This window comes from Lissotriton vulgaris, chromosome 7, assembly GCF_964263255.1.
Source record: "Lissotriton vulgaris chromosome 7, aLisVul1.2, whole genome shotgun sequence".
Taxonomy (NCBI): domain Eukaryota; kingdom Metazoa; phylum Chordata; class Amphibia; order Caudata; family Salamandridae; genus Lissotriton; species Lissotriton vulgaris.
In genome coordinates, this window is record NC_141695.1 from 143,073,156 (window position 1) to 143,099,219 (window position 26,064).

The following is a 26,064-nucleotide window of genomic DNA, read 5'->3' on the forward strand; positions in this document are numbered from 1 at the left end:
GAATGGTCCAAACTTGAAAAAATATTATCTACGAGCCCTGTGCAGTGGTAAACGAGGAAGTCCTCTGCAGTTGGGTGACCTCCTCCCCCTTCCCCTCTGTATCTGTGGGGAGGGGCCTGCCCAGCAACTCTGTAGGAGCCGTTTTTGCACTGTAGGAGCAGTCAAACAGCAAGAGAAAGCGGCTTCCTATGATGGCCCTCCTGCTGCAATGATTTGCATATCATTTACTGACCAATGCTACCTGCCTGCTCCCCACTGTGACTAAATACAATTTGTCACATCAGGCTGCAATGACGGCCCGCCCTTGATCTCATCTGCCCTTTGTTCTCGGGCTCACCCAGACTGATGACGCCACAAGAAAAGGAAGAGGACTCCAGTGTGGAATTTGTGGCAGAGTGTGCCCAAACCTTGGCGCTTAGAAAAGAAAAACTGTAGAAAACGTTTAACGTCTTTCTTACTTCCTTATTCTATTTTCATAAATTGTGTACTGCTGCTCTGTCTGTGTTCAGGGATGTGGTATTTTTAAAAATTCTGTTTACCTTTTTTAAGGTATTAACATAAAAGCAGCCCGAGGTGTCCAGTTCTGTGACACCCAAGCACCAGAGCCTCATCCAGGGTCGGACTGTGAAAACAAATAGGCCCAGGCACCATGGCCGGACTGGTGTGGTAGCGCTCTAGTTGTTCCGGCACCGGAACAGGAAGGGGAGCGCGAGGAAGCGGAAGGCGGCCATCTTAGTTAGAGGCGCCGACCGCTAGCACAGAGGTCCAAGTAAGCGGAACTGGGCTCTGCAGGAGGAATAAAGACCTCGAAGGGAAAATTCATATGTTTGGTGCACAGTACATGAAATATAAGACACTGGACACTCGGCTGGGTCCTGGGCATTGGTGCTCTTCACCCTGCCACGCAGTCACGGCAGGGAGGGTACAAGCTCAAACGGGGGCAGCATAGGGAGCATTGAGAGGACGCCTGGTCCCTTCAACAGGAGAGTCCCATCCCTGGCCACGCATAGCTACACCCGGCAAGCTGGCGGAGCAGCAATCAGGCACGGAAGCACCAGGCCTTTCAGACCCTGACAAGAGGGGTGTAGTGCAGGCATCACCTAGCCCCACAAGAAGGGTGTCCTGGGAGGATAGCGACGACGATCGCAACGAGAGGGACGCTACCGAGCAGAATACACCGGGGAGTCCACCTAGTCGAGCGATCCCTGCTACCGTAGTCCAGAGAGGCGTTCCCAAAATGGTGGTCCAGTCCTCCTCCCTGACCCAGCTGGTGCCATTCCTAACGAACAGCGGGGAGCCAGAAAGACAATGGGAAGACTGGAAGAGATACTTTTTGAACTACCTTGACGCCCTCGAGGAGGAAGGTGGTGCCCAGTTTTCAAGCAAGAGAAGGAAGAAAATTCTGCTACACAACTTGGGCCCGGAAGGAATTAGAGTATACGATACCATTGTAAAAGAAGTGAGGGACGCCAACGACACAGACGTCTTCAGCCACGCCATTGCTGATCTCGACGCGCACTACCGGCCGGTAGTGTGTGTCCCCATTGACAGACACAACTTCTTTCAAAGGAAGCAGAAGAGCGGTGAGTCAGTGGACGAGTACGTGGTAGCCCTCCTAAAGCTGGCCCTGTCGTGTAAATTTGGCACCCTACATGACGAACTAATCAGAGACCAAATCATCATGCACACATCAAGCACTCACGTCCAAGAGAAGCTGTGGGTGAATGGGGATGCCCCCCTCAAAGAAATATGGGCCATGGTGAAGAAGGCCGAATTATCCAAACGGTGTGCACAAGCAGCCAAGAAAGAAACAGGAGGATCGCCAACCGTGTGCAAGATAATGACAACGGGGAAGGGCGAGCGGTCGAAGCCAAGAGACCTACAGAAGAATCCAGAGGGACGACGTCAAGCCCCGACCAATCAAGCAGACCAGAGAACGAGTAAAGGAGGGCAATTAAGCTGCTACAGGTGCGGGAGCACTGCACATTTAGGAAATGACAAAGCGTGTCGGCATTCAGAGCGAGATGTTCCTTCTGCAACGTGTTCGGACACTACGAGAAGGTGTGCCGCCGGAAGCCAAAGGGGGCCATGGTAAGATACGTCGACAAAGAGCAACAAGAGAACGTGGACGACCAGGACGAAGAGGATGACCTAGAAGAGGTTCTGTACATCGTTGTGCAAGTGCTAGAGATGGATGGCTCAGAGTCGGACAAACCCCGGCTGGACATGCACATAGGAGGGATTCCCATAGAAATGATTGCAGACAGCGGAGCCCCCATCTCCATCATACAGAGGCGAGTGTGGGAAGAGAAATTTGTCTCCAAAATAGAGGAGGATCTACGCCCAATGGACCTGCGACCGGTCACATACACGGGACAGAAGATCCCCATGTTGGGATACTGCCCCCTCCTGTTTGAGTTCAGGGGTCGTCACGCACAGTGCAAGCTATACATCGCAGAGAAGGGGCCCTCAGTATTGAGCTGGAAGGACCAGGGAGCATTGGGCATACAGCTCAACCCAGGAGGCATCGAGAAAATCCTGCTAATGGATTGGGAAGAAAAGGATGATGCGGAATCATGGCACCGAGCATACCCCAAAGTCTTCAATGGACTAATCGGCGAACTATCAAAGTACAAACACCTAATAAAACTCAAAGAAGGGGCAAAACCCGTAGTTCACAAGGTGAGAAACATTCTGTTCCGTTGTAGGGAAGCAGTACAGTTGGAACTGGACCGGCTAGAAAAGGAGGGAGTGATCAGAGCCATAGAGAGCGCAGAATGGCTTTCACCACTGGTGTAGCCCAGAAACCCAACGGTAAAGTGCGGTTGTGTGTCGACCTCAGGGAGTTGAACAAGAACATTGTAATCGACAAATTCCCTCTGCCCCGCATCAACGAGATGTTGGCAAAGACAAAGAACATCAAGTGGTTTTCCACAGTGGATTTATCGTCGGCCTATCACCAAGTGAAACTGCACCCATCATGTTGTCATCTCACGTCCTTCATCACGCCTTTCGGCTGCTACGAGTTTGTAAGAATGCCCTTTGGTTTGGCCTCCGCAGCGGCTGTATTTCAGAAGATGATGCACAGAATCCTAAGGAACGTTGAAGATGTACAGTTTTTTCAAGACGACATCTTGGTCATGGGTAGAACGAAACAGGATCACAATGAGAAGCTTCACAAAGTGCTGCGCACATTACAAGACAATGGACTGACAGCGGAATGGACCAAGTGCAAGTTCGGAGTGAAATCTGTCACCTACCTGGGACACGAGGTGAGTGAAAAGGGGATTGAGCCGAAGAAAGCCAACATGGACGCCATCCTACACGCTCCCACCCCGAGCAAGAAAGAGGACGTTCGGTCATTCCTGGGAATGGCCGAATACTACAGCAAGTTCATTCCTCACTTTGCAACGAAAACCCATCTCCTGCGCCAACTGCTGAAGGAAAAGAACAAGTTTGTATGGGGTCAGGAAGAACAGACGGAGTTTGACACCCTCAAAAGGGAAATGGGAGCTGCCATTCCGCCTAAGGGTTTTGACCCCACTGCAGCATCTATCCTTACGACTGACGCCAGTGATCGAGGTTTGGGAGCGGTGCTAATGGAGAAATCCGACAATGGAGACATATCCACAGTCAGCTTTGCCTCGAGGTCGCTTGCGCCCAACGAAGAAAAGTTTAGCGTAGTGGAAAAAGAAATGCTGGCCGTTGTATGGGCCGTGGAAAGATTCAGGCAGTACTTGTGGGGAGAAAAATTCCTGGTAAAGACAGATCACAAACCCCTGGTCAAAGTGCTGACCTCCAGTGGCCATGCCCATGCGACACCTAGAATCGCGAAAATAACACTCAGGCTTTTGGACTATGTGTATGACGTAGAACACATTCCAGGGCCACAAAACAAAGTGGCGGACTTCCTTAGTAGAGCAGCGGCCATGGAAGAAGCGGACAACCTGGAACAGCATAAGTGGGAAGGATTTGTGGTGGCCACCATACAGGAAGCAGAGAACGTCATCAGCGCTCAGGAATGGGAAGAAGCTTACAAAGAGGACGACGACTTGGAAGCCATTAAAGGATATGTGATCCATGGGTGGCCGGAAAAGAGGCACCTCAAGGAGGATCTCAGGAAATTCTGGGAAGTAAGGGAAGAACTGTCGTTAGCAGAGAACCCGATATTCCTATTGCGAGGCGACAAAGTGGTTCCACCCCGAGGCATTCTGAGTCATCTGATGGCCTTACTGCATGAAGGACACCAGGGCATCACGAAGACTAAGGCCCTTGCTAGACAAGCGTACTGGTGGCCAGCCATCGATGCTCAACTAGAACGATATGTGCGACAGTGCGAGTCTTGTGCCAAGGCGGACAAATCACAGGGCATGATACGACCACCCTTGTGGAAGTTCCCAGTCCCGGATGGTCCCTGGGAAATGTTGTCAGTGGACATTATGGGCCCCGTCCTCAACAGTGCAGGTACACCGAAGTATGTCATTGTCCTCATTGACAGGTTTTCTAAGTGGCCAGAGGTGGAGGTGACGGAAAACGTTGACACGGAAGCCGTAGTGAATTTCTTGCGCTCCACGTTTGTCAGGGAAGGAATTCCTGAGGTAATCACAAGCGACAATGGACCGCAATTCACCTCAGCCAAATGGGAGGCCTTCACCGCTAGGAATAGGATTGAAGTCAAACACACACCCATCTACCACCCGGACGGTAACGGCCAGGTAGAGCGGTTCAACCGAGTGATCATGGGCACCATTCAAGCGGCGATCAATGATGGATTGGACTGGGAGAAGGAACTGGAGAAAATTATTTGGGCTTATCGTATCACCCCAGGGAGCACAGGATACAGCCCGTTCAAGGTTCTAAGAGGAAGAGACGCGTTCACTAGAGACAACGTGGCGTGGAGAAAACTAGTGGTACAGAGCAAATGGTCACCTGCAGTGGTCAGAAGAAATCTGGAAAGGGCTCAAGAAACATACACTACACACTTCAACAAGAGACACAACGTGCAGAGTACAGTGCTGGAAAGGGGCGATTGGGTAAGGGTAAAACTGGCCATTCTCAAGAAGAAGGGCGAGAGCAAGTTCTCACCGCCTTTGCAGGTACTGGAACCCTACGCACGGTCTGCCTTGCTCAGTGACTGGAAAGTATGGTCACAAGACAGGATGGCAAGGTGCAGCAAGATCATTAAATGGAGTAACGAAGAAGAGGAAGATGCAGAGTATGTAGGAGACGAGGATGGAGAAGGAGGTGACGGAAGGCGAAATGAGGAGGTCGAAGAAGGAACGCAGCAAGTGGAAAATAGTGAAAGTGGAGGAGGAACGAATGAGGGAAGGAAAGGCTGGTGCAAAGTAGAAAGCAAGGAGGAAGTGATTGGCAGAGAAGAGGAAGGTGGTGAAGGAAGTATGAACAGGAAGGAACCGGGAGAAGTTGGTATTGAAGGAGTGAAAACCAGAGCGGGAAGGACTGTAAAGGTACCGGAGAAGTTCAAGGACTTTGAAATGAACTGGAAGTAAGAACTTTATGTTAAAATTGTTTGCATTGGTTAAAAGGGGGGAGATATGTGGTAGCGCTCTAGTTGTTCCGGCACCGGAACAGGAAGGGGAGCGCGAGGAAGCGGAAGGCTGCCATCTTAGTTAGAGGCGCCGACCGCTAGCACAGAGGTTGTGAGTCCCGGCGCTCCGGCGAAAATAAAGAAGTTAACACCACATTTATGCTGTCGTGGTGCATTATTCCCAATTCTACAACTGGCTTAATGGGCATTGGAATGGAGGCTGGAGGAGTGGGAGAGTGGGAGGCTGGTTTTGTTACTGGGGGCTGCAACACTATATCCCAGTAACAAAACCAGCAGGGCTATCCCGCACACTAAAGGGGAGATTTACAAAAATTTTGCGCCTTGTTTGCGTCACAAAGTGACATAAAACGGCGCATAGTCCTTTTTCCCAATATACTTTCTAGCGCTAAACTGTTTAGCGCCGGAAATAATGGCAACTATATGTGAAGCAGCAGCGCTGCTTTGCATTACTTAGCGCCAAGGGACGTACAATGGGTGGAGCATGTGCGTTCCCAAGGAACCACCCAGGGTTTCTCACACTAAACCTAATTTACTAAATAAAGTATATTGGGTTTAGAGTTAGAAAACTGTGCCTTTTTCAAGCGTTCGGAAGGAGAAATGTTTTTATTTCTCCTTCCTTTTCTGACTTTGTATGCGTGCGGCCCTGTGCAGCACACATTCAAAGTGGGAAAAAAGTTGCATGTGTCTGGGCATCGTATTTTGTATAGGAAGTGTACTCTTCCTGTACAAAACCTATGCTAGACTCATGCACACAACCTAGCACTGTGACACTAAGGTAGGTGTGTGGGGCACAGCAGCTGTAATGAGTGCAAGGGAAAGCGGAGGAGTGAGCCATATCTCTGAAAATATGACACTCTCCTGCTCCCTCCCTGTCGCACAATGCTACACTGGTATGAGAGGCGCTATAAAAAAATTAAATACATGTGAGAGGGGCTATAGAGAGATGAGAGGCAGTGTAGGAGGGTGATAGTGAGGAAAACATTGAAGAGCCCCAACAAGATTGTTGTATCCTGGTGCACTGTAAGGTCATCATTTACTGTGCTCTAAATGCCAATACAATTGAATCTATCTATACTAATATAATAAAGAGAGAGCCCAAACCTTTGAGGCGGGTAATCTCAGGATATATCAACAAAAAGGGTGGGGAAGGGTCTTGGGGGCAATATTTAAAGACCAATATTACTCCATACCCCTATACACAAACTTGACTGACTACAGGGAGTAAGATGGTCTGGTATGGTGTAACAGAGAAACAACCAATGTGAGTACGAATACAGTTCACCAATATTGCATAGCCTGTCCAATCCCGGGCCTAAGTGTAGTTTCCATCAGCCCACCCATTTGGCGGAACTTCGTCATCGGGAAAACCGGAAGAGAGGGGTCACCTCTAGCCAAGATGATACCAAGGCTGATGTTCAAGGTGGTAGACCTCCAACTCTCAGGAAAATCTCAGCCACTTTATTTGTTCAGGGTATGTAAGGACTGATGAAGTGCAGTGCAAGTGATGTTCGTGTGTGGGATAAAAATGACTAGAAAGGCAAAAAATATGTTTATTTGGGATTGCCCTAATGCCATATGATAAAAACCGCCTGATAGTAGTGAAATATTAGTAACTATATGTTGGATATTTACTAATATTTCACTACTAGACACCAGCCTGCTACCACAAGACAAGTTTCTGGACCCCTGGGGTGGGAGCCTTCACTCTCTGAGGCCAGACACAAAGCTATTCCTGGGTGAGGTGTTCACACCTCCCCCAGGTCAGGAAGAGCCATCTGTGGTAGGGGAGCTTCAAAGGACTTGACTGCTTTGCAACGCCATCCCCAGCCTCTCCTGGTATCAGGAGCAGGCCCCCTTCCTTTCTCACCTCCTTTTCAGCTGGAAGACAGGCGGTAAAATTAGGACAGCCTAACCCACCGATTAAATGGGGGAGGCAAGGTGAAGCCCACTCTTCAGTTCCCGCCATCTTGCAGATGGCAGGCACTCTCCAATCAGGGTTAGGGATTGTGCCCACTCCCCCACATGGGGTTAGCGCACCAAGAATGCAGTCACCCTAAGGTCTGTAGCCCATTGGTCACTAATCAGAGACCCCTAAAACGCCCCTAAATACTGTGATTTGGGGGCTGCCATGGGCACAGAAGGGAGATTCCCACAACCTATGAAGAAGAAGGACAAAAGAAGAGGCACAGCAGAGAAGAACTGATTTGGCCCCAGCCCTTCTAGCGGTCTGCAGTTTCCAGAGGTCCTACATCAGGAGTCGTCTTGTCCTGCAGCCAGCGGACTCCAGAACCACTTAGAGGACTTACTGCCTTCAACAAAGGATATCATGCGAACAGCAGCTCTGTTCAAAAGAATCTCTAAAGAAAGACTCTGAGCCTGCTGAAGACAAAGAAACCCGATGCCTGGAACCACCACTCCACCCGTTGCCTACGGCCCGAGTTCAAGTCCAAGTACCTCTCACTCTATGTTTGATCTCCTATTACCCACAGGTTATTCCATATTTAGGAATGACAGAACTGACAACACGGGGGGAGGTGTTGCAGTCATCTTTAGAAACGCCCTCCAACGTAAGGCTTCTCCAATCAGTTCCTCCCTCACCTTTGAATGCCTTTCTCTTGAGCTTCAATTGAAACACCGTTCACCGCTCAGATTCCATATCATTTACCGCCCGCCTCGTAGTGGCCCTTCGTTCATAGAAGATCTCACTGACTTCATCAGCGACCAATACACACAAAGTGACAATCAGACCTTCGTGGGTGACTTCAATCTCCACTCGGGTGTACCGCAAGACTCCTCTGCGAACTCTCCGGCCACCTTCCTCTCTACAAACGATCTTATCCAACACTGCATTGAACCAACCCACTCTAAGGGCGCAATCCTGGACCTTGTTATTTCTAAAGCAGGCATGCTTTCTACCACTACCCCAATCCATGTAGATTGGTCTGACCACCACCTCATCCCATTCTCTCTTCAACTTTCACACTCTATAACTCTTGGCCAACCCAAGAGGGCCATCTCCTGGTTCCGTGATGCCAAAAATATTGATGTCGGTCCCCTCTGTGAATCAGCTTTGCTATCCCTTCCAAGGCTAGACCCGAACATAGCTGTTGATGATCTCACCTCCCAATGCCTCACAGTTCTTGCAGCTGAAATTAATAACGTCGCTCCACTCAAAAGCAAAAGGATAAGGTCCACTCCCTCAGCACCTTGGTTCAACAAATCCCTTTATGAGGAAAGGAAGCAGCTAAGATTCCTGGAGAAGCAATGGAGGCAAGTGCCCTCCACAGACAATTTAGCCATGCTTCGCACAGCAAGATCCAAGTACCACAAGCATATCTTCCTTGAGAAAGCGGCGCACTTCAAAACCCTCCTTGACTCCGCCAAAAATAGACCCAAAAAACTATTCGATCTCATCAAGACTCCGAGCTGCTCTCCCCCATCCTCCGAGGTGGCGGATTCTACTAAGAGAGCAGCGGATTTCGCTATTTTCTTCGATGAAAAAGTGAAATCACTTTTGGATCAGGTCGCTCATCCTACACCTCCAGAGGAGCGCAAATCCTTAGCCATTTGGCAGAGCTTTGACCCCATATCTGAAGATGCCCTTCTCAAGTGCATACGCGAAACAAAGCCCTCCAACCATTCTCTTGACCCTATCCCCAGTGCCATTGCCTTTGACTTCTATACCCATTCCCTTTCCTATTGGACCACTCTGATCAACCTCTCCCTCTGGCAAGGCTCCCTTCCTATCTCCTTCAAAACTGGGCAGGTCACCCCCTGCTTAAAAAGCTGATGCGAAGGACCTCAACAACTTCCGCCCCATCAATAACCTTCCCTTTCTTGCGAAGATCACAGAAAGATGTGTGGCAAAACAACTCTCTCGTCATATCAAGGACAATGATCTTCTTGACAATTGTCAGTCTGGCTTCATCCAAAACTGCAGCACTGAAACAGCCCTACTGCAAGTGGTTGATGACGCGCTGAGGATACTCGATTCGGGGGGTCCTGTCTTCTAATTCTCCTTGACCTTTCTGCAGCCTTTGACACTGTCAATCACAACACCCTCCTCAATATCCTTCAACAGAGAATGGGCATGGAGGGCACTGTGCTTAAATGGTTTGCATCCTTCCTCTCTGACAGATCCCAAATGATCAAAATAGCGAACAGTCTTTCTTCTCCTGTGGCGGTAGGTCAGGGTGTTCCTCAAGGCTCTATACTTGCACCCACATTGTTCAATCTCTACTTAGAACCACTGGGAAACCTCCTAAGCAAATCCGGGATTCACTATCAGCTCTATGCCGACGACACTCAACTCTACCTCGAAGTTGCCTCCACTCATGATCTCTCCATCCTAAGCTCTACTCTGGACTCCATCCAAAACTGGATGTCAACTCATCAACTGATTCTGAATCCCTCCAAAACTGAATTCCTCCTCTTCTCCTCCTCACTCTCTCCTCCCCCGGTTCAATCATGGATGGATCAGTTGAATCTACTACACAATAAACTCATCATTGTCGACAGCGCAAAATCCCTTGGTGTCATTCTAGACAAAAAACTCAATCTAACTCCCCACATCAATTCTATTGCAAAATCTGCTCGTTACCAACTGCGCCTTCTTTGGGGATTCCGACGCTTCTTTCCGGAGCAGGACCTTATAACCCTGGTGCAATCGCTGGTCCTCTCCAGACTAGACTACTGCAATTCTCTTTTTACTGGCCTCCCCAAATCTCACCTGTCCCCACTTAAGTCTGTTTTCCATTCAGCAGCTCGCTTCATTTATGGGGCCAAAAGAAGCGATCACATCACACCGATGTTATCCACCCTCCGCTGGCTTCCCTTCGAGGCTAAAGCTATCTACAAGACCGCTTGTATCACCCACAAAGCCTTGCATTCCTCCTCTCCTCGCTACCTGGCGAATAAACTGAAACTCTCTGGAGGCTCTAGACCTTCATGCAATGCGGAGAATCTACTGCTTGAACCTCCCACTTTCAAGAAGGAGAGAACAATGGCCCAATCATTTTCAGGCAACGCAGTGAGAATCTGGAACTCCTTTCCGCCTCAGCTCCGGACCACCGCTTCCTCCCAGGCCTTCAAAAGGGACCTCAAAGTTCTCTTCCTCCAGAGACACCTCCAAAGGTAATTCACGTCCTCTTGTTATTTGGAGTAAGACTTCCCACTACTGATAATTTCTACTTTCCATGACCATGGAAGTGCCTTCCCAGTGTATTCCTGGGGTTGGAGTGTCTGCCTTTTTGCAGTATTTTCCATGTACTTGTGTTTGGTGCCCTTTTGTAACATGCACACACCACTTTGCCCTTGTAACACACGGTTTGCTACCTCTCACATGTTTTTACCTTTGAAACTTGCACAAGTGCCACCTTTGCCTATGTAACGCTTGTTCTTGTGCCTGAGTGTCTAGCACTTATTGCAGTATTATACCTCAAATTATACTTTGTTTTCTCTTGTAACTGCACACTTGTCACTTTTTCCTCTTGTGCACTTTTTACTACCTCATGTATTTTTGGTTGCTCACAATTTTTACTACCTCATGCATTTTGTTTGCTCACAATTGTCACTATTACCTTTACTACCTCATGTATTTTTGGTTGCTCACAATTTTTACTACCTCATGTATTTTGTTTGCTCACAATTGTCACTATTACCTTATGTAACGTAATGTATGCTTTTGTAATCTGTTCTTTTGTAATGTTTCTCATTATGTTTCATTTCTGTTCCTTTTGTGAAGCGCTCTGACACCTTCGGGTAAAGTCCGCGCTATATAAAAATGCATAAATAAATAAATAAATAAATAAAGTGGCCCACCAGTCCCAGTGAGGTCCCCCAGTGCTGTCACTTGTGTTGACCCCTCCAGGACTCCCTGACATTGCCTGCATCCTTGGTACAGAGACCCACCAACCAGTAAGCTTAAATCTGACCTCAAAAGGCACCCCTGCATCCGGCGGCCCTGCACCCTGGTAAAGAGGACCTGAGGTAGACCTACGTTTACGAGACCTCAAACTTACCTGCCCAGTTGTTGGTTCCTCCCGAAAGACGTCTTGGACCGAGCATCTAGCTAAAAAACAAAACAGGCAATCTCCATAGGATTGCATTGGGCTCCTAAGCACTCTGCACTCTGCTGCACTGGCGCAACTCGAGTTGTGGACTTACTGCTGACGTGGGACCCCCTTTGCCCTGACCTTAATCCTAGGAGCTTGGCCTGTGAGCAGCCACCAACCGAAGGCCCCCCTAGCCCCATAGGCTAACATTGGGCATCAGCACTCTGCACCCGGCTGCCTTAGTGCCGCTGAGGGTGCTTTTTGAGTTCATCCTTAACCCTAGGGAATTCCTTGTTCTAACCCCTGAAACTCAACCCTCAAGACCAATTACTTATCTGCAAACTGATAACTAAATTTTCCTCCATTGGAATGCATAGACTGTTTTGCTCTGAAAAAGTTCTGTGTTGAGTTGTGTTTGTATCGAAACTTAAGTAACTGTGTTTTTAATGTAAACCTGTTTTACTTACCTTTGTCCAGGAAATGTTCCCGGGTGATATCTTTGCATATCACACTGAGTAGAAAAAGTGACTTAAAATGTAATCACAAAGTAATCCAAAAGTACAGCCGTATTTAAGCAGTGTACCAACCTGTAACAAGGTCGAATTCATTCAGATTGCATATCAACCTGTTTGTGAAAGTACAATTTTACTTACCATTACCAAGTCCTGCTTGGTTCTAAATATAAAATACAATAAAAGATGTGTTTTTATACAAACAATTGGTCTCAGTTCATTATTTGAGTGTGTGCTATCATTTCTTGCTTGAGTGCGTACAATAAATGCTCACCACTACCCTCTGATAAAGCATTACTGCTCGCCCACACTACCACACATAATATCTACTTTTACCTTTGTAAGCCTTTGGGGATCCACTGGACTCTATCTACACTATACCTTACTTTTGGACTTATATGGACATCTTGACAGTCAGGTTCTCTTCCATCGGGGATCACCCTTGATGTCTGGTCACTGGTTTCAGTCCTTTCAGGTCTCGTTTCTCCATTGACAGGACCAGTTAGCAGTTCTTTAACTTTAGGGCTGCACTTTTGAAAGTGCACCACATTCCTAGCGTTGATCATGGTTCCTTTTTGTCTGGTGACTACCAGCCGAGTTTCATGATAACGACAGTCTGTTTTCTTTTGCTGTTCTTGTTTAACTAGCGCCCAATCGTCTTCTTGAATCGAAGAAGGTGCAGCTCTTCGACGGTAATCCGCATACTTCTTCATTTTCTCCTTCTTGAGTTGATCAGTGACAGCTATATCATCATGTTCTGAGTCTTGAGATCCTGCTCCATCGCTCCAGTCAACCAATGGTATTCTGTTGCGCACCGGCCGGCCCAACATTAGGGTCGCGGGGCACTTAGCAGTGGTACAATGAGGCGTGTTTCTATAAGCTTGCAAAACTTCATTCATAGCCATTTGAGTGTCTTTCCGAGACAGTTCAGATTGATGAATGGCTTTCTTTAACGTAGACATACATCTTTCCACCATTCCATTGGCCTGTGGCCATAATGGTGTGATTTTGCGATGCTTGAAGTTGAGATGCTTGGCGAATTCCGTGAAGTCTTGACTGTTGAACGGAGGCCCATTATCAGTTTTCACTTTTTTAGGAATGCCCCAGGCAGCAAACACTTTGTCCAAAACGGGTATGGTGCTGGCCGCTTTTGTTGACGCAATAAGTTGTGCGATAGGTAAACGTGAGTACTCATCCATGATGACCAGGATATATTGTCCAGATTTAAATGGCCCAAAGAAGTCTACAGCAACATGCTGCCAGACACCCTCCGGCAGTTGCAACATTTGCAGTGGTGCAGGAGGATCAGGTCGACTGACCAGTTGGCATTGGGGACAGTCCTTCAGCGTGAGCTCTACCATTTGGTCCAGCAATGTAAACTAGACCCGTTCCCTCAGTGCTCTTTTGGTGGCCACAATGCCTTGATGGCCTTCATGCTCCAGATTGATGATGCCTTGCCGTAAGTATTTTGGGATAACTATTCGATTGTCTTGTAAGAACAGGCCATTGGTGGCTACCGACAGTTCCTCCTTCACGTGCTTGAAAGCGGCAAGTTCATGTCTGTCGGTCAGGTTATTTGTATTGTTGTCATCTAGGTGTCTCCAGTCATTGTTTTGTATGCAACGTTTTACGTCCTGCAGAGTAACATCTTCATGAGTGGCATCCCAGATGGCTTCTAGTGGGACTGCCGGTGGTCTAGCCTGATCTACCACAAAACATACATATTTCTCGGCCACAGACGGTCTGTACTTGGTTGTCTCTTTGGGGTGCCTTGACATGGCTTGTGCACAATTGTATAAGTGTATTCTTGGAGGTGAAAACCCCAGCGTTCTATTCTCGGTGGCATCTTAGCTCGAGGATTGCCAAAGATGGTGATGAGGGCCTGATGATCGGTGATTAGTGTGAAATGTTTACCATATATGAAGATGTGGAAATGTTCACAGGCCCAGACGACAGACAAGCTTTCTTTCTCAGGCTGTGAAAATGCTTTCTCAGTATCAGTCAGGCTCCCGCTGGCATATGCAATTTTGTATCGTTGGTCACTTTCGGTGTCATATTGAGCTAGAATGGCTCCCAGCCCCACGGGACTGGCGTCAACGGTGATTTCCGTCTTTTTCCTCGGATCAAAATAAGCCATGTTGTCTGCTGATTCCACAGCTGCTTTAATTTCTTTGAATGCTTGTTCACATCCCGCAGACCACTGGAAAGGGTGACCTTGTTTTGTGAGTTGTCTCAGGGGATAGCTGATGGTTGCATAGTCCGGGATATACCGGGCACAGTAGCCGGCCATCCCTAAAAAGGAGCGAACATCTCCTGCGTCACGAGGGCTGGGAGTGTCATTCAGGGCTGCCACTTTGTCTGGATCTGGTCTCATTCCCACCTGGGAGAAGATATGGCCAAAGAACTTCAATGTGGACTTATGGAACTCACACTTTGCTTTATTTAACATGAGGTTGGCTTCCATGAGTGTATGACAGACTCTTTCTAAGGCGGTGTCGTGTTCTTGTGTCGTAGACCCAGAAACCAGGATGTCATCACTGTAGTTTAGGGCATTGGGGATGTGATGAATAGTTTTCCTAATGGCTTTTTGAAAGATTTCAGCAGCAGAAGACACTCCAAAACTGAGTCTCTTAAACCTAAAGAGACCGCTGTGAGTTGAGAAAGTTGTAATGTAACGTGACTGTTCGTGTAGTTCTAGTTGGTGGTAGCCTTTATTGAGATCCAATTTTGAAAATATCTTTGCTCCGTTGAGTGATGCAATCATGTCGCTGATATGTGGTCCGGGTGTATTTCTCTTTCAATGGCGGTGTTGGGCGCCCTCATATCAACACACAGACGAACTTTGTCACGTTCACCTTTCTTCGGCACGACTACTACTGGAGAGACCCAGGGTGTAGGTCCATCTGTCCTTTCTATGATGCCAGCTTTGAGTAGATCATGTTATTTCTGTTCTACTGCTTGTTGGAGGTGAAAGGGGATTCGTTGGTGGTATTGAGCGACTGGAGTTATTTGTTCGTTGATGCATAGCCGAATCTGACAATGAGCCATCTTTCCCAGGCCAGCGAATTTCTGAACCACATCAAGTTCGTCATCAACCTTGTACAAGATGTCCACTAGTCTCAGCCGCTAAGCAGTCGGAAGACTCAGAAGGCAGTCAGCATCTGGACCTTTAATGACATGGATGTAGGCAGGTATTGTATGATCTTGGTACGTGAGGTGAGTTGAGAATTTTCCCAAACAAGGGAGTGGCTTTTGGGACATCCAGGTGTAGACTCTCAAATGAGCGGGACTTAGTTGAGGTGGTGACTTCATCCTCTGATATTTCGCCACTGGTATATAGTTGAGAGAGGCTCCACTGTCCATCACAAATTTTGTTCAATGCGTGCCGATGTGGAAGCTGAGCCGAGGATATTTATTCAGTCTGTCGGGGTCAGCGACCATACATACATATTCATCACTGTCCTGCGAGATGGGTGACAGTGACCTTGATTCTTGTGAAGGCGAGCATCGGGATCAGTAACTTTGGTGAGACTGGCAGCTGGAGAGGGACAATCTTGTCGATTAGTCTCTATGATCGCATACTGCTTTGGCGTGATGACGCGTGCTCGACAATCGAGATGACCTTCCTTGATCTCTCTGTTTGTCTTTTCTGGAGGTTCCACATACGTTCTCAAAGTGATTCTCCCCCCCACACTTCCTACATTTTTGACCCAGAGCGGGGCACCCATCCGTATGGGGAAAGTCTTAGCCACAACGATAACATTCACGATGACGTTCACGCCGTCTGTTATTTCAACTAGAGCTGCGACGTCCTCGGCTTGCAGGTCGCTGTTGCATTTTAGACCGGGATAACCTTGGCTTCGCCGGAGAATATCTGCGTGTGTTACGAGATTGAAGCCTGAATGCTTGTTCACGCTTTTCACTTCTCCCTGCTTCCATCTTTTTGGCATGCTCCTCAGCCTGATCATGCACCCGTGTCATTTCTTCGATTTCGTCCAGCGGGTAACTTTTCTTTAACAGCTTCCGCCGCAGTGATTCGGACTGACAGCCTTCGATAACTCTCAGAGGAAGAGCATCTTTTGTCGAGAAAGAGTCAAATTCGCAATAACGAGCCAATCGTCTAAGGCGTGTGATGAAAACGCACATGGGCTCTTCTTTTTCTTGAGCCGCCAGGTTAAACGTGTATCTCTCATAATCAATGTTCCTTTTGTGCAAAAATTTCTGGTTCAGTGCTTCACACACATCAGCGTAACATGCCACATCTGCTGCAGGTAATTCCTTTATGATTTGGCCAACGTCTTTTCCTATGAAATTACGTAACGCTATCAGCTATTGTCCTGCTTCCGTCACGTGCAAACCCTTCGTGAAGTCTTCAAAGTCTTCAAACCACTCCTTCCATCAAAGACCCATACCTCCTCCTGTTTTGAGGACCAAAAGTTCGGGTGGACACAGGAACGATACTCCAAGCACCCCCATATGGCCAGCATTGGCTTGCGCCGGGCCCGCTTGAGGTGGTGGTGTATTAGACATGGTGGTGAGGCAGACTTCTTCCAAGTATGACCACTGACCGAGACGACAGCCCACAACTAGCCACCACACTGCAACACGTCGGAGCAACAGGCGCTGGAACGAGCACAGAACTGCTCCTAGATGTCACTCGATGTGCTCACACTTTTCAGTGTCATATGTACATGTTCCAGACATAAAATTAACTAGTTGACAGCCACCCTGGTGGTCTGGACAAAGCACTCTCCAAATCACCGCTGGACATATATGAATTGAATCTGTCAAGGTTTGATTTATCCAACACACAAGAAAACACACTCCAGACTGCTTTTGGAAACTTTTCCAATTGAATTTGCCAATGTCTGATGTATTTCAGTCACTACACCTGACTTCAAAATGGCCACTGGGACTTCCTCGTAGGGGATTGGTGCAGGCGACTGTCTTTAAGATGGTGGCCACGAACTCTCGCGCCCCACGAGACTTGGCCCTCCTCACACTTGCAGAAGCTCTTCTAGCACCGGAACCTCCCCAGCAGCCGGGAAATAGACGGAGAACTCACCCACAGGTAACGAGGACTCGGCAACACGTGATTGGGGTGGGCACCCATATCGTATCGACGAGCAGCAAGACGCGGGTCCCACACGTGCTCCAACGTCAGGGGGGGCTCTCAGATTCCCTGCACTTCTTCGGCGAGACAGACGCGGCCGGGGTAGGCACCCGGACCGCGATATACCGAGACGAACGCGGTCAGGGTAGGCTCCCGAACCGCGATATGCAAATCCACCTCCAGCGCACCACGCGCTCACGCGGCAGCTTCGGTCAGTAGTACTCACAAGGTGCACAGACACATCACATGGGTCGTGGCCACCCTTGTCGCCAGTTGTAGTGTCCTGGGGCCACAGAGGACATGGACTAGGGAGTGAGGTTCACCTTTCCTTTATTACACTTCTGCTCTGGCTCGCCTCCTCGTTACAACTGCCCATCCCCGGGCGCCCTTCCCTTATCCCGTCTCCTCCACCGCAGAGGTCCTACGGCCCAACATTTTATTACTGCATTACATGAACCTTCATGCTAAATACTTAATTACTCATAAAGACACATGCAGCCAAAAACTTAATGTAAAGAAAAAGTGGATTTAAGAACAATTACTGGGTATGTTCTGGCGGCTGCTCATTATATATATTGTGTTTTTAAAGTAACACACATTACAATATAAGCTAAGATATTACACCACTACAGGGTCAATTTAAGGAACAGGCATGGCAGCGTCATCCTGACACATTGCCTGCCTCTGCTCTCGCTACAATACTCATGTCCTAGGGTCAGCAGCTTGTCCTACCTCTTACTGTGTAATGTGCCAGTGGAGTGCTTGAGGGCAGTGCCGTCCCGGAAGCTAAGGCACCACTTGAGCTGGCCTCTCTCTCAAGTGAATGGCATCTGGAGGACTGGTTAAATGTCCCAAGCCAAGAATACACTACTTTGGGCATGAGGTGTTCGGCAGTGATAACCGTGATTGGAGCACCTCTTGCTCTGCACTACAAAAGAGGTGCAGTTATCCATGTTAATAAAAAGAGAGAATAAGGTGTTCCGACATGGGTGGTGCTGACCTACTTGTCACAAGAGGAGTGCACCACTATTAATGCCTTGGGCCACATGAGACCCCTGCTTCAGGACATGGTAGTTGATCGCGGATTTGTATTTGGGTGGGTGGTGCTGTGCCATCTTTCCACGGTTCATGAAAATACTTTATTGGCCCTGTCACTGGCGGTGCCGGGTACAACAGCGCCTCTCTGTAATGCTGGCTGCCAACCAAGCAAAGCACTTGTAAATAACTGTTTGTGAGCTGTAATGGGACAGGGGCTTGTAGAGGGCTGGCCCCTCTTCATAGGGATCTGTGCAGACCTGTGCTGGTGCGGGGGAGCTCTGGAGGAGTTGTGAAGGTTTCTGCCATTGCCCCTAGTTGTGGGCAGCCAAAGTTTTGCAGCAGGCGAGCAAAGGGATCCACGCTCTGCATGCTTTGTGAATTGACTTCCATACACCATGTGTGCATCTAATTAGGCGGACTGAGAGTGGCCTTTCCCTCCCTGCTGCAATGGAAGTGCTGTGCTTGTTCACGGTGGTGGGTAGAAAAGGAGAAGCATGTTCTGTTTGGTGTGCACAGAATAACGACGTATGCTGTGATCTCTTCGCACAAACCTTCTATTTCCAATGCAGGGAATAAAACGTATCAAGACTCAGACTTACTCCAATACCTGTAGGTTAGTCGGACGTCATCTGTGTGATCAGCAAGGAGGAGATGGCAAGTTCTGATCCAAGTGGCGGCTGGTGAAATTTGTAAGGCGTAAAAGTTCTGGATGAGTGACCTATGGAAGCGTGCATAGCAAGCAATCAGATCTTGATAAGGAGGGTATGAGGGGGTTCTCCCCCTGAGAAAATTTTGAAAAAAGAGTCGACAAATGGTGCATTTTCAAGCAAATTTGAGAAAGCAAGAAGGCTAATGGAGTTGTGAAAGTGTAGTTATGATGTCAATAAAGAGATTTCATATGATAATGATGTAGGTAGCTCCTTATTCTATTCAGTATGACCAAAAAACTTCTAACAGACTTTGAGATAATAATGCAGTGAGTACCTCACAGATTTCTATATATATTGATACACATTTAGAAATTAAATCTACAGAGGGAATACAAGTAAGTATGGGCGGGAAATTCGTTCCGCTCGCGAATTTGCAGCTTTTCCGTGATTTCGCGATCCGCGAATCGCGCGAAATCACGACAAAATCCACGAATTTGTGAGTGGGACGAATTTTGCTCAGGAAGCACTTACAGGGTTACAGCAGGTGCCCAAGTTGAAGCTAATTTCTTTGTAACCATTTACAAAATGGTTACAAAGAAATTAACTTCAACTTGAGCACCTGCTGTAATCCTGTAAGTGCTTCCTGAGCGGCGCCTCCTTGCCTACTTGCAACTATTCTCTGACCCTGCGCTGACCCTCGAAACAGGGTCAGAGAATAGTTACAAGTAGACAACGAGGCTCCAGCAGGAAGCACTTACAGATATAGATAAAGCAGGTGCCTGAGTTGAAGTTCAAATTCAGTAACTCCTTAATCAGCCCCAAAAAAATGTGTGTTTTGTCGAGGCTGGGCAGGTGTGTGTTCTCCCCATATCTACCGTCGAAAATTAGCTATGATGCTTGATGGAGGCCTTTGCATCCTTGACTTTCACGAGCTCTATCCTTGTGCAGTTCCTGTGACCATGAGCTTCTTTCTCCCCGGATCTGCTGCTCGGATCGGTGCCTATACTTTTATACACAGAAGAGGCATGTGAACTCGCATAGAAGCCCACCCATTTGCCCCCCCCACACACACTAGTGGTGTGCACCGTCTTCCCGCCCTTAACCACTATGATGGACAGCTCACTCGCGGGACCACAGCACCCTTCAGCGTGATGGCAAAGTTAATCAGCCCCAAAAAAAATTGCGCTTTGTCGAGGCTGGGCAGGTGTGTGTTCTCCCCATATCTACCGTCGAAAATTAGCTTTGATGTTTGATGGAGTCCTTGACTTTCACGAGCTCTATCCCCGTGCAGTTCCTGTGACCACGAGCTTCTTTCTCCCCGGATCTGCTGCTCTGATCGGTGCCTGTCCTCTTATACACAGAATTGGCATGTGAACTCGGATATAAGCCCGCCCGTTTCCCAACCCCCAAATACACACACTAGTGGTGTGCACCGTCTTCCCGCCCTTTAGCCACTATGATGGACAGCTCACTCGAGGGACACCGGCTCCCTTCAGCGAGATGGCAAAGTTAATCAGCCCCCAAAAAATGAGCGCTTTGTCGAGGCTGAACAGGTGTGTGTTCTCCCCATATCTACCGCCGAAAATTAGCTATGATGCTTGATGGAGGCCTTTGCATCCTTGACTTTCACGAGCTCTATCCCCCTGCAGTTCCTGTGACCACAAGCTTCTTTCTCCTCATCTGCTGCTCTGATTGGTGCCTATCCTTTTATACACACAAGAGGCATGTGAACTCGCATAGAAGCCCCCCGTTTGTCCCCCCCACACACACTAGCGGTGGTGCAAAATCGCAAAAAAATCTGAGATTTTGCGGGGAAATCCGCGAATTCGCAGATTGATTCCGAAAATTCGCCCATACTTAAATAGAAGTTATTGTGGCTTGTCTGACTGGACACCATGAGACAGCAAGCAACAAACATTAAAAGGCAGTAGAGAACCCTACAAAGCACTTTAGATCTAATACAGGCTATAAAGAAATATGATAATATTACCTCCACCCTAATTGAACTTTCTAGACTCCCCTTGCCTGTACACCACATCATCAAAACCTCCTTCATGCATAATTGCGCAGAATCACAATTGCAATTGGAATAAGTGACCATTTCTCTGTTCAGAAGAGAGGCCAATGGTTGAATGACCAAGTATTCTGAACACCTTTTGACCCAATGGCAGGCACTGTGAGAAATTTGCACTGCGTTCAGCCTTTGCTTTAGAGTTCTCAATGGTGGCCTGATATAAATGCACTGTACAAGAGAAAAGAGATTGCATGGCAAGCCAATGTCTGCAACTGACAATTTCTGGCAACAGAAACACCATGTTTTATAATCAGGTAAACAAAACCTTAATGTATAAATGTATGCTGACATCCATGAAAGGAGCTGGGATGAAACTTAATATTTTCCCTTGATGTCGCTAACGGGTATTGCTTTATGCTGCTGCCCACTGGTATGAATAGGACACACATGTTTGAGACTTTTGGAGGTGTATGATCATCTGAGTTTCGAGGTAGATGCGAGAGATTACTATGAAAAGTCAAGGCTGCAAGCAGGGCTGTCCCTTAGCAAGGGTGAGCTGGGCCCAGGCCCAGGGCACCAATTTCCATAGGGGCACATGGAGCTGTGTGCATTAAGGTTATTCTAACAGCCTTGTCCCTTCCTGCTTGTGCATTTCGGTCTGATTTGCCTGTTTAAAGTGGCGCTATATGGCAGCAGTGTTTTTAACACCCCTTTAGCCCACTTCCTTCAGCCTTTAACCCTCCTGACACACATCAACAAAACCATCATCTCCCTAAGGCAGCTAAGCTATTGGTTATTGAGGTGAGCTGGGGAAGGTACTGGGATGTTTGTGTTCAGGGACCAGTACTGACCGGTGAACACAAAAGGGACCCCCTGCTGCCTCATTGAATTCAGTAATATCAGTAAGGGCTTCACATTTCTCTCCGCCCATGCCCCAGGGCACTATCTTAGCAAAGGCCAGCTCTGCCCATAAGCTGCACGTGCATACTTATTTGTCCACCCAGCTGCATGTTGCTGAGTTTGAATGGTGCCTGGGGATTCTTGGTGTGCTCATGGCTCGTGCCCCCCCCCACCTCTTGATTGTAATGGTGGAAGACTTGAGAACGGGTTGAGGCAGGAGCAATCCTACAGGTAATGGAAGAAGTAGGTCAACGAGATCTTGCGCTGGCCTGCCCCTGTTGAATTGGATGGAAGCATCACCTAACAGTGATGGCCTGATTAAGCCACTTGACTGCGCAACATAACTATTACTTAAACTGCGCCTTATTGCTGACCCCCATGATGCACATTGTTGTATTCACATTCAAAAAAACGTCTTCAGAGGCTATTCCATCACAATGGAAACACTCCAGAAGTCCCACTCGTTCACTGTAAGAAGTCCCTTAGCCGTAGGCTAAACCTCTGAGTTTGTTTTTGAGGACTTTACAGTGACTCCACTTCCAAAGAAGGTAAGCTTTGAGCTTTTGTATGAACGTTATCTCTCTACATACAATGTATGTTTTTTTACCTTATTTACATATACATTTGTTATTATCTATCTGCCACCACTAAAGAAAGAAATCTGCGGATTAACCACATATTGCTATTCCTTATACCAATTGTCTTTGTCTATTTATCTTCCTAAGTCTGTGTTAGACATTATGACTGTATAAACTCCATTGTATAAACTTTAGGTATATTTTTTAAATTGATTTTTTATAAATTTTCAGTTTAAATGATATATATGTAGGAATGCTATCTGTTTCTTAGGCCTACTCTTTAGTACTGTGGTTTCTCCGTCTTTCTTAGAATCGTTTTAAATGTATCTTGAATGATTGGATCCTTTAGGATCAGAACGAATGAGATTGAGTGGATGAGGAATATGTGTTGTGTTGAATGCTTGAATGATTGTGTTGTGGGGATGTATATCTTTTCTTTAACTTTTTCTTTTGTGATATTACAACAATGAACATTAATCAATTGTATATACAAATGAATGCTGATTAAAGTTAATTTATGAATATGTTCTAACTTTGTTTATTGATTGTTCCTTGCTGGGAGGGAGATCTAATTCTTTGCAACTTTATTAGCGCCCTTTTGATTTATTTCGGGTGGAGACATTTTCTTGTATTGTATTATCTATCTGCCATGCTCACCTTCACGCATTGAAGCCCAAATACAAACTCGTTATTTGGAAAATTCGAATGCCTGGGAGATTATTCCGCAACAGAAGACCTGCCTTTTTATTTTCGATTAAAGAAAATGTTCGTGTTTTCTGTGGCAGTCTTTCTTAAACCAAACACTCCAAACTTTCCGTAACTACCAATCTGCAAAGCTTTGATTGAATGCATGACGTGCAGGGGACAGAGGTTATCACTCATTGAAAATAAGCACATACCAAGAGCTGTGACTTTACCCCAACGCACTCTGGCTGCTGTTTAAGAGTAGAATCCGCTTTTGTTACACTAATTAGAACATTCACTCTTGATACTGACATTCAAGAGATGGATGACAAGATAGACTGCTTTCTAACAGACCGGCCTAAATAATGTATATTCAAATTCAAAGACAGAAGGCTTCAGTTTATATATGCACATGGGAAATGATTTTCTTCTTTTAAGACCATGTTTAGTGAAGTACTGTGATGGAAGCAGGCACGCGCCATAAGACAAACTGCAGAGGCATTTCAGACAATTTTACAGATGTCTGTCTGCCTTTGAGCTATTTAATGTTTTTACCTGGCTATAAAAAAACATGCAGAATCACCACCCATTATCACAGCACCTTTCCACCAGTGACTCTCACCGTCCAAGAACACTCGTGACTTTGAGGGCGTGCATGGAAGCTGTGACCAGCTCAGCCCTGCAGCCCTACCCCGTCTCCTCAGCCAGTCATGACCCTGCTCCCTTGCTGTTTCTGTTTGTAAACACTAAAAGAGCAGCGCACTGATAGGCTCGGTCAGGAGCTGACAACGATCCTTTGTAGACTTGGGGGCTGTGACTGTAATCCCCCGGGGCTCCTAACAGTGCTTCACTAGCAAGGGTACAAGTGCGCATGTTGGGTGGGGTAGGGCAAGGCATCTGCCCAACCTAGCATGCGCACTTCACCCCAGGCCCACCTGTGTTTTAATCTAGTAGTAGTAGTAGTAGAAAGGTTTTATTTCGATAAAATATATCTTTAAAAGCAAAACATAGTACATCAGCTTGATAACCACAACACGCACAGTATTCAAACAAAACAATTGTATAAAGGAAAATATCCATATTAAATTGAATTAAAAACACTTAAAACGGTCTAGCTAAAATGACCATAATTAAACAATTTCATCAAGCCTTTTGGATCTGATGGACCAAGCCCATCTTAAAAATTTTGACAGTCCACACACATACAAAGGCTGAGTGTCTGACATCAGAATTCGCATTGCAACAATGTAGTCTGGTGCCTAATTCTCTACATATTGGTTTAAGCCAACTATTTCTCGGTGCTTTGTATGCCGGGCATTCGAATAAAAGATGAGCAACAGACTCAACTCTGGACGTGCAAAATAAGCAAAAGGGTGAGGTTTCAAAAGGGATCTTCCACCATGCAGTAAGTTCAACAACTGGGAGGGTACCTACCCTAAATTTGAAATACAAAGCCCGATCAGAAGGCTTTAGAATGATATCGAGGTAGGGTTCCCGAAATGGCAAGTCTTTGATCCTGAGAAACTCAACAGTAGCTCTGCCTTGTTTTGGGTCGGAACAGCTTTTGCAGAAGACCCATCTCCTGTAGAGATTTTTGAGTACAGCTTTGGGGGGAGCAGATCTAGATGCCCAAGCATCCCCAAGCCCCAGCTCTACAAGCAACATTTTACATCTTTAAGCCACTTGGTTTTGGACCAACCTGGCGTTGACATTACTTCCGATAACCCATCCGCATAGTTGGCTAGTTCTTGGACTCGCCATAGGCGGGCCATTGTAGTAGCAGACGGTTTTGTGCCTGGTCTTTAATCGAGCGGCACCCTTTATCAAGTAGCACGGGTAACCACGGGGTGCTCTGAGGGAGGGCCGTCAAATCCTTCAGAAATTTATTTTCAGACCTGGATAACTGGTCTATGTTATGTGTGTTAATCATGATTGAAGCTCCTCCCACCACCCACGCCCCCGTGCCCGCCCTTACTCTCATGGAAATAGCAAACAAGGCAATCTCTCCCGGCCCGGGCCATGCTAAAATAAAAGCAGTGTGCTCAATCAATCAATCAATCAAAGACATTTATAGAGCGCACTACTTACCCGTAGGGTCTCAAGGCGCTTCGGGGGGGTGGGGGGGGTGCCGTTACTGCTCGAACAGCCAGGTCTTCAGCTTCTTCCTGAAGGAGAGGTGGTCTTGGGTCAGGCGCAGGTCGGTCGGGAGGGAGTTCCAGGTCTTGGCGGCCAGGTAGGAGAAGGACCTTCCTCCTGTTGTCGCTCTTCGGATACGGGGGACGGCGGCGAGGGCGTGGCTGGCTGATCGGAGGTGGCGTTTCGGAGCGTAGAAGTTGATTCGGTTGTTGAGGTAGCTCGGGCCTTGATTGTGTAGGGCTTTGTGTGCGTGGGAGAGGAGACGGAAGGTGATTCTTTTGTTGACGGGGAGCCAGTGCAGGTCTCTCAGATGTCCGGAGATGTGGCTGTTGCGTGGGATGTCGAGGATGAGTCTGGCTGAGGCGTTCTGGATCCGCTGGAGTCTCTTCTGGAGCTTGGCGGTGGTACCGGCGTAGAGGGCATTGCCGTAGTCCAGACGGCTGGTGACGAGGGCCTGGGTGACGGTCTTCCTGGTCTCGGTGGGGATCCACCAGAAGATCTTCCGTAGCATGCGCAGGATGTTGAAGCACGACGAGGAGACGGCGTTGACTTGTTTGGTCATGGAGAGGGAGGAGTCCAGGATGAAGCCCAGGTTGCGTGCGTGGTCTGTCGGTTTGGGTGCGGTGCCTAGGGCGGGGGGCCACCAGGAGTCGTCCCAGGTGGAGGGCGAGGAGCCCAGGATGAGGACCTCCGTCTTGTCTGAGTTCAGTTTCAGGCGGCTGGTCGTCATCCACTCGGCTACATCTTTCATCCCTTCGTGCAGATTGGCTCTGGCGGCGGCGGGGTCGTTGGTCAGGGAGAGGATTAGCTGGGTGTC